General features: G+C 41.1%; 1 long non-coding RNA gene across 3 annotated transcripts in view; it reads left to right on the forward strand.

Annotated features, from left to right (window-relative positions):
- The window catches only part of LOC108915187, an 8,207-nt gene extending 4,508 nt beyond the window's left edge, over positions 1–3,699 (forward strand). For all 3 annotated transcript variants that reach the window (XR_001964702.1, XR_001964703.1, XR_001964704.1), the window contains one exon: positions 3,519–3,699. This is a non-coding gene — a long non-coding RNA (uncharacterized LOC108915187). The remainder of the gene's footprint in view (positions 1–3,518) is intronic.
- The last annotated feature ends 5,933 nt before the right edge of the window (positions 3,700–9,632 follow it).

The raw sequence follows: 9,632 nt of genomic DNA on the forward strand, positions 1-9,632 counted from the left end.
ATCATTATTATTATTATTATCATTATCATTATCATTATCATTATCATTATCATTATCATTATTATTATTATTATTTGTTTGAAAACCTTCCCTTCAGATGCTACGGGATATGTGGTATATGCAAGACGGAGCTCCGTCCCTGTATACAGGGTGATTCACAACTTATCCAAAACAATTTGCGAATAGATGCGGCATGATAAATGGAGTCAATATCTTAAAAAAAAAGTTTTGTAAAATCCTTATAGTTTGCGCAAAAAAAAATATTGGAGTTATAGCATTTTCATTACATAGCTGGACAACTGTAGTCTCTAGCGTCATTCGCAATACGCGTGGAGAGCCACGCGGCCTCAGCGACTCCGAACACTGAAATCCGACTGTTTACAATAGTTTTTTAGTAGTTAGTGTCAGAAATGGCTTGCGTGTGTAGCAACTCGGAGTTGATGGATATCGTTTTAATTTATGATGAAGAAAGACAACATTTATATTATGGTGAAGCATTTGTGTTATGGTGAGGCAAGACAACATTTGTGTTAGTTCGTAAAAACTGAGTAAGACTGACCCAAATGTGTTTACACGTCGGTGTACAAAATTTACACGTCGGTGAACAAAATTTGGAACAGTTGTTGTAACATTAGGTACCTATGTCAAATTATTTTATTATTTAAAACCACAAATTAATTTTAATTTTTTTCGAACTGCCCTTTTTGATTTTTCCTTTATAAAATTGTATTCGTAAGAGTCCCCTGTACATCCAAATTGTTTTTGGATAAGTCCTAATCACCCTGTGTTGTATATACAGAATCTTTCAGATGGACTGCATTTCCACGTTCCAGGGATCAAAAAATTTTTTAGTATTGCCACGCCATCTATACAGAAAGATTTGAACTAACAATTCTAACTGCAATTTGAAGCTACTGAAGGGACCTAACGACCTCAGTTTCCAGAACTAAAATAAATTTCTTCATTTCGACATATTGGCAGCGGGAGTGTTAAACGGCACACCTATATATAAGTTGCGAAACTGTTAGACGACTGTCTAAGTTAAAGAACGAAATCTGAAAATATAGTCGAGTATGCACTCAAAGACAACATGAAAGTGTAAACTCTTTTTATTACTCGAACTTTCGGAATAAAATTATTCCTTCTTCAGGAGAAACTACAATAGAACATATATTACGATAACACAAATATTAAAAATGTAATTACAAAATTTGAGCATCGAATAAAAAATTCTCAAAATCTAGAACAGAGTCCTTCACAAATCCAGTCATAATATACAAATATATTGAATATGTTAAAAATATAGGTAATGTTCTCTATATTAAAACCGTTGGATAAAACTTATTAAAACTAAAATCAATTAAAATTTGGAAAAATTCTTAACAAACATTTTTTTTAAATTATCTCTAACGTTAAACTGTGAATGGCCATGTGGTGGCAAGGAACCAAACAATTGAAATCATAACCACATACCTAAAGAAATATGCTGCTTTTCGACGACTACACAGCCACACAGCATGCAATAAAAGGGGATAGAAAAGACGGCCATTTTTATCTACTCTCTTCATCTTCTTCTAAACCTAAAGTGACCTGAAGTTGTTTTGTGTATGTTCTATTGTTTACTGAATTACTTTTGAGGTTATTATTTTTGCGATTTTCCTATTTAAACAAGATAATAGTGTTGTTTTTATATTTTCTGAATTAAAGAAATGTCGTGTTTTGTTAGAAGCGGCAAAAATGTTAAACGATTTTTATCCGCAAGTTCAGAAGTTACTTTTCACCGGTATGTTTCACATTCTTATATTTTTTGTTTGCTTTTTATACTGAAGTTGTGTTTTTTTTCTAATATATACAGGGTGTCCCGAAATTCATGCAACAAAGTTTGGTCATAGATTCTTAAGACAAATTTAGGGGACCCGTATTTTTTGTTTTTGCCAAGTGGCCCCCTCTTTCGGAGTTACAGCCCCATGAAGTCCGCCCCTAAGAATAATATTTTTTTATATCTCGGAACCCTGTTGTATGAGAATCACTAAATTTGGTACACAGGCGTTTTATGACGTGGAATCTGCTGGTGCTACGTTTTTTGGCGGGGAACCTCATTAAGACAATTTTTCGTGGTTCCCCTTGTCTTTGGAGACAAGAAAATTTGGTCGCATAGTTAAATAAAATTATCAGTCCACTAGAAAGCCATTAAATTTTGAAACTTTTTGTTTCTTTATACTTTTTTTCGTAAAACGCGATATGTTGGAGAAAAATGTCAAAATGTGATCGGATACATATCGTGATTCGCCATTTTCCTCAAAAACATTGAATTTTACGAAACAAATATCAAGAGAAAAAAGTTTCTAAATTCAATGGCTTTCTAGCTAACTAATAATTTAAAAAAAATCAAATTTGCGACCAAATTTTTCTGTTTCCAATGACAAGGGGGCCCACGAAAAAGTGTCTTAAGGGGGTTTCTCGCCAAAAAGCGTAGCACTGTGAGATTCCACATGTCATAAAACCCCTGTGTACCAAATTTACTGATTCTCGTAGAACATGGTTTTGAGATATAAAAAAGACTTCTTAGGCGCAGATTTCAGGGGGCTGTAACTCCGAAAGAGGGGGCCAGTTGGCAAAAAGAAAAAATACGGGTCCCCTAAATTTGTCTTAAGGATTTATGACCAAATTTTGTTGCATGAATTTCGGGACACCCTGTATAATAGTTTTCCTAAAAATGACTAAAGATTTCGTCAGTGGCTAAATGTTCTTGGCATGGAATGGGATGAAAGCATTACATGGTCAAAAACTATGTTTATTTGTTCGGATCATTTTGACAAAGATGATATTATGAAAACTGGTGACTCTCTTAAAAGAAGGGGTCTTCCTTGTATTAATGAGAGTAGCGAAGAAATTAAACCTTTACCGTCAACTTCAAAAACTACTGGACCTCTACCGTCGGCTTCAAGTCTGAAATTTCACCACCAATTTTAAAAGTGCCCCAATCTTTGCAAGCAATATTACTACCTATTATTACTAATTATTTTTGTATTAAGTTATTTTAAGACATAACTGCAAAATACATATTAGTTTACTCTTTCCTTTTATTTTATTCAAACTCTAAACTTAACTATTAATTAAAATAAAGAAAATTTTTAGTAGTCTTAATGCGTAGTCTTCCTTAGCCTGGACCTCACTTGTATTTATTTACTGGTGAGCAATTGAACTTCGCCTTTTGGGTACACCAGATTTTTTTTCTGTATATTTTGTACTACCTACTAGTTTTGTAATTTAATCTTTGGTTATATCTAATAAAGTCAATTATTATTTTTACTAAATCTTACAGCACGATTATTGACAATTTTACAAGAAAGTTGCTAAATTAATGTTTCCTCGCAAAGTTGTTATGTGACCATTACAGCTTTCTTGCAAACCGACTGTAAAAACTTTAACAATTTTCCAGTTTCATTTGTAAATGATAGAAATGTCTCAGCAATTTTATTTTGCTTAGTTGACACATATTTACACTCTGATTTCAGTTATTAAACAGTGTTACGTAAAACTGGAGTGAGAGGTGGAAGAAGACCGGCGCAGTAGAGCCACGGCGGGCCTGAGGCATGTGAGGCACGGGGACGACAGGGTAAAGACGACACGACGAAACACGTCGGGTGTAATTATTGTAGTGGTATGATATTATTAATAAAGGCGTTTCTGTTGAAAGTGTCTTTTCTTCTAATAACTCAGAAATAAGTGTAACAACTCAGAAGTGGGATAGATACGTGCTGTAAAAGTGGAAAAATGTAGTTTCTTGGCGTTAAAGAGAAAACGACGGAAACTACAAAACTGGGCGTTGGCTGGTGCAACAGGTGAACCGGCGAAATCGGCGGCGGCCATCTAAGGACCTAGTAATTGTGCGTACGTATATACATATATCGGAGGCAACTGTAAGTACGGTACATTTCTTATAATTATGGTGGAATAATTAAGGCGTACTAAGTAAACTAGAACTTGTTTATTACGTGGCGATAAGATTAATAAAGCGAGATCGGCGTTTCTATAACACACACATTGTTCCAAATTTGTAAATAACAGGTGGTTGTTCGAAATTTTACGTGTCGGAAGTGTACTGATAATAATCATTTCGGCGTATACTAACGGTGTTATTGGTATTTTTGAAATTATACGAATCACATTGATAAGCATTTCGGCGTGTACCCACGGTGTTATTGGTAATTTTTACGTGCCAGAGGCATGCTGGTAGACGTTTCAATGTGTACTAAAGGTGTTACGTATCAGTGGCCTACAGATAGACAATTTGGCGTGTACCAGCGGTGTTACTAGTACTTTTGACGTTCATTGGCGCACTGACGAATATTTTTTGGCGTATACCAACGGCGTCTTTAGTATTTCTTAAATTCTTCCTTTTCATAGGCTGATAATTAGGCGAGTAATAATAAAATATTATTTTTGCCAGGCGACGGCGTAACGTTGAGTGACCAGGAGGCAATGGAGTTACATCTAGGCGATGATCAACTGCCAATGGATGATGAGGGGGAATCCTGAGGCAGTGGCGCTAGGATCACCATGGGGGGAATCCTCATGGTAGGCAGGCGTGTCAAGCGGTGACCTGGCGAGTATATCGGTACAGGATCTGGTGAAGGCGTTGTTGGCGGGCAGCCTTACTACTACAATCTAGAAGATAGCCAAACAACAGGCGGCTCTGGTGGTAGGCGATGTGTCGGATGCAAAGGCGATGACTTCCAGGCATAACGAGACGGATGGTCGCAAGTAAGGAAGCGTGATGATAGGCCAAGTGGTGGATCGATTCAATCTAGATAATCCGGAAACCAACATCGAGCGGTGGCTCCAGAAGATCGACCAGCTGGGGGTGATCCATGACTGGACCAGCTACGAACGGGGCGATGTTGGCACAGGCGAAACTGGCGGGCGTAGCGAGGCGGTGGTTTTATCAGCTAGAGGATTATGACCTTACCGGGGACCAGTGGAAGAAGAAGTTAAGGACGGCGTTTCCTCGGCGTAGGGACTACGCAGATATGCTAGAAGATATGTTGGAGAGACGTAAGCTCGCAGCGGAGACCATGACGACCTACTATCATGCGAAACTGGCGTTGTCATGGGGGTGAGGATCACCGGCAACAATGCGGTGTCTTACATCATCAAGGGGTTACCGGTGGAGTTGAGGGCCAATGCGGAAGCGGCGAGGTACACACCCCTGAAGTACTCTTCAACAGCTTCCTCGCTGGACTGGAAAGCTACCACGACGAGAGTGCACCCAGGCGAACAATGTCGAGAATCTAATTACCTGAGAGGCAAACGAGTGTCCTTTAACCAGGGCGATGGAGTTAAAGAGGTGCTACAATTGCCAGCGCTTCACTAATCACGTCAGCAGGTGTTGTCCCCGACCGGCGGCTGACAGTTATAGATCCTGTGGAGAAGTAGGAAATTGGGCGTCCAACTGTCCCCAGAGGCGTGACCAAGGTGGCAACGGCGACGGAGGCGGCGCAACCGGACCGGCGAAGGTAAGATTAAGGTTACAACTTGATATGGTGAATAAATGTTTCAGGCAGGTGGTGTATGTCAACGGTGAGATGGTCAAGTGGTCAAAGCGTACCTGGACATCGGAAGTGAGCAAAACCTGATGCCCGAGACTGTGACTTGGCGATTGGGACTCACAGTTGTCGAGAAGGGACGAGTACAGGTTCTCCAGGGATTTGGCGTGGTGTTGTTCACAGCATGGGGACTATCCAAGTCGAAATGACAACGGCGAACTGTCAGCTGATCATCACGGTGTTGGTGACAGGAACGGACATGGGGGTACAATAGAGCTCCTCGTGGGCCAACCGGCCATCAATAGCCCCGGCGTGACTAGGGTGGTCAGAGGCGGGAAGACCATTTTGACTACGGCACCTGACGTTGATGAGCTCTTAAAATCTATTACGCTTGGCGAAAGCGAGACGAGACCGACGGCCGTCCTGGCGGAAGATGTAACCCTTCGGCCGAACTCCATGAAGCAGGTTCTCAATGGGGTATACAGCGTGGAGTACCTCATGAGTAAGAAGCAATTCCCTTGTGGAGAGTCTACAATCATAATTAATCCGATGGGAATACTAAGGGGGCGACAGAAGGAGATCACAGTGGCGAATTTGAGCTGTGATGACGTATTTTGGAAGAAATGGCGACTGGTATCTCGGTTGGAGGCGTGCTTACCAGATAGGGGTGACCAGGGCCGGCGGCCACCAGGTGAGAGCTTTAACTGCATTTGTTAGCAACTTCAGGCGTAGTAATAGGTACTGTATATGAACGGTGTAAGCAGCAATTGTTCAACTTGTCACGGCGTAAGTCTAGTTGCTTCTCTAACGGATATGGCGATCTCGGATTAACGAGTTTAGGTCAGATGCAGATTAAGTTAACTTCGGATGTGCCTGTTTATTTCAGTCAATACAGGTTGTCGTATCACAAGAGGGCGATGGTGAAAGACAAGGTGCAAACTCTGTTAGACGTTGGCGCTTCCTGAAGATTATTCACAAAATGTTGAGTAAGAGTAAGAAGTATGGCGAGGTGTTGGCGTACATCGATAATTTGCTGATACCTTCCTCCGGCGAGGATGAGGGTGTACGGTTGTTGGGGTTAGTGCTAGACCTCATTGAGCAAGTAAGAGTAAACTGGAGCAGTGTTCTTTCTTACAGGGTAGCATCGAATATTTAGGGCACGAGATCGACGGCGAAGGGATCCGACCTGAAAGGCGCAAGATACAGACGGTTCTAGATTTTCCTCAACCCCAGGATGTACATGGCGTGCAGCAGTTTATAGGATTGTCTTCGTATTTCAGGAAGTTTGTTCATAATTTTTCAGTGCTGGCGAGGCTATTGACGGACTCGACCAAGAAAGAAAGATGTTCGTATAACCCCTAAAGGTGATAGGTGGTGTCACTGGCGGATGACGATTGGTTTCTGACAGTGCAATTGCAATGCCCTGTGGCGCACAGTGCAGTTGTAATGCCCTGTGGCGCAGGAGTTCGTTCAGCGGCTACTGTTCATCAATCCTGGAGACATGAAGGCGATTTATAAGACAAAGGCGATAGGTTATACCTGCCGGCGGTGGCGAGGTTTAATATTCTCAGGAAACATCATAATGACATTGGACAACCGGCGGGCGAACGGTGTCTGGAGCTAGTATCGGCGACCTACTGGTTTCCGAAAATGGGGCGTTTTATCTCCAAATATGTCAAATCGTGTGTACGGTGTGGATTTGCGAAAGGCCAGTATGGGCGGGGCAAGGGTCTTCTGATATCCGCGGCGAGTGATTACCCACCAAGGTAAGGCGTTTAAAAATAAAAAGTTTAAGGCGTTTCTGGCGGAAAATGCCGTGGCGACTTCTAGGGCGAACGGGCAGTTGGAAAAACCTAATAGAACTCGCGGAGACGGAAGGTCGTGGAGATTATGCTTTGCCTGATGTTGTTTGGGGCCCTAACAATACAGTCAGCATGGGTATATGCTTCGCTCCTTCGTACCTGATGTTCTCCCACAGTCGTGGAGGAGTAGATTTGGCGGGCGAGCTAGCTAGCGACTCACAATCCGGTGAAGGTATTAGGGATTCGGAGAATGGTCCATAGGTCACAGCGGATGATCAGAGGTACACGGCGAAGGCGGAAGTACCCGGTGTCGGAAGAAATGATCAAGCAAGTGGCGTGATGGCGGCTGAACCTGATACAGCTAAGATCGGAGTAAGCGACACCACCCCGAAGCAGCAGGGTGACAACTCTGCATATGCTTCCCACTTGGCGGGTGTCCCTCGGCGAAGCGGAACTCGCACTAGGCGTAGTGGCTACTATGGCGAAAATTCCTGACTGAGCAACCAGATTCGAACGGAGGTACTCAATCTGTGGCGCGAGTGAACTCGCGGCGAATTTCGGTGATGGCCCAATACACGAAAACCGAGACAAGGTGTTGGCTAACATACATAGGCAGGACATGGCGATGAGAAAGGTGGCAACTTCCTATAAGATAGGCGACCTTGTACTATGGCGGAAATGGGCGGCTTCAAGAGCTGGCGTAGGCCTGAGTCATAAATTGAAAAACAAATTCGGTGAACCTTATCGAATTTGCAAGATATGGGCCAGAGACTGTTATCTGAGGGGCGATAAAGGGCGTACGGGGCTATAAGCGGTTTACGGCGTTAGTCGCTGTAGATTCCTGAGGCGTTATCATGGCGTTAATGATGTGAAGTATGAATCTGAGGAAGGCGGCTGAAGTGGCGAGAGTCGTTGCGAGTGGGTTTGGCGAGTAATTCATTTTTTGGCGAATTAGGCGTTTAATTCGTCGTGATTAGTACAACTTAATGAGGACATTGTTGTTGCAGGATGGCCGACTGTTACGTGAATCTGTAGTGAGAGGTGGAAGAAGACCGGCGCAGTAGAGCCACGGCGGGCCTAAGGCATGCGAGGCACGGGGACGACACGACGAAACACGGCGGGTGTAATTATTGTAGTGGTATGATATTATTAATAAAGGCGTTTCTGTTGAAAGCGTCTTTTCTTCTAATAACTCAGAAATCAGTGTAACAATAGTTATAAACTAAAATTCCAAGTTTGATAATACATATCTTACATTTGTATTTACCGCCCAAAAAATTTTCGGGTAATTTAGTGTTTCTACACTAAATAAATTTTGAGTTGGCAATGAGTAGAAAAAAATAGCAGCCTCCTATGTTGCACTTGTTGGACGTCTCTCTTGCGCAGTATATTTCTTTAGGTATGTGATCATAACCCAACAAGTGTTCAGAAACCCACTGAGCATGAAACCGAGACAAACCATAAACCGAGGACATCCAAGAATTTAGAAAAAGACAGAAAACAGTTAAAATTTGGCGTTAAATTTTGAAACATTTAACCTAAGCTGGATTGACCAACATCACTACTAGATAAATTATTATTAATATTTAATAAATAAGTAAACATGATACTTAAATTTTCAATGACAGAACGTTTGTTAATACTATTCTCACATTGAAATATACTACACATTTCAAGAAAATTTCTTTTAGACAAATTGTTTTCTGATAATTTAATACTAACATTATCAAAATCAATATCATGTTTAGAACAATTGGCATGATTAGACAGCATACATGAATTTTTATTGAGCTTAATATCGCTCTTATGTGAACAGATTCTATCTTTAAGCCTCCTAGCAGTTTAACCAATATAAATTTTATGACAATCAATTCAAGAAACACTATAAGAGTCGAAAATATATTTTTAATAATTTGTTTTTAAAAGCTAGTTGAATGTCATTAATGTTCGAAAAAATATTTTTTAATTTCCATGTAATTGGTTGTATGTAGTGATGCAGTGTTATGCAACTGCGATTAAAAAAAAATTATATGTAATAATAAAGTCGCTTATTTGTGACGTTGGCGTTTGGGTCGCCGTCCGACTGATATTACTTCGTCAAAAAAGCGAATTTTTGACACAGAGTGAGTGCTGACTGTTTTTCCGAATTCACACGCGTCCCCGTGTACTAGATAAAATACTTTTCTATCATCCCGATTCCAAGGCTCATCCTTCGCATGTTCGCGTTGTCTCGAGCATTTTTCTGGACGACATTCTGGGTTTTAATTAATATAATAATTAA

This window comes from Anoplophora glabripennis, unplaced genomic scaffold, assembly GCF_000390285.2.
Source record: "Anoplophora glabripennis isolate ALB-LARVAE unplaced genomic scaffold, Agla_2.0 scaffold1385, whole genome shotgun sequence".
In the NCBI taxonomy this organism is placed as follows: domain Eukaryota; kingdom Metazoa; phylum Arthropoda; class Insecta; order Coleoptera; family Cerambycidae; genus Anoplophora; species Anoplophora glabripennis.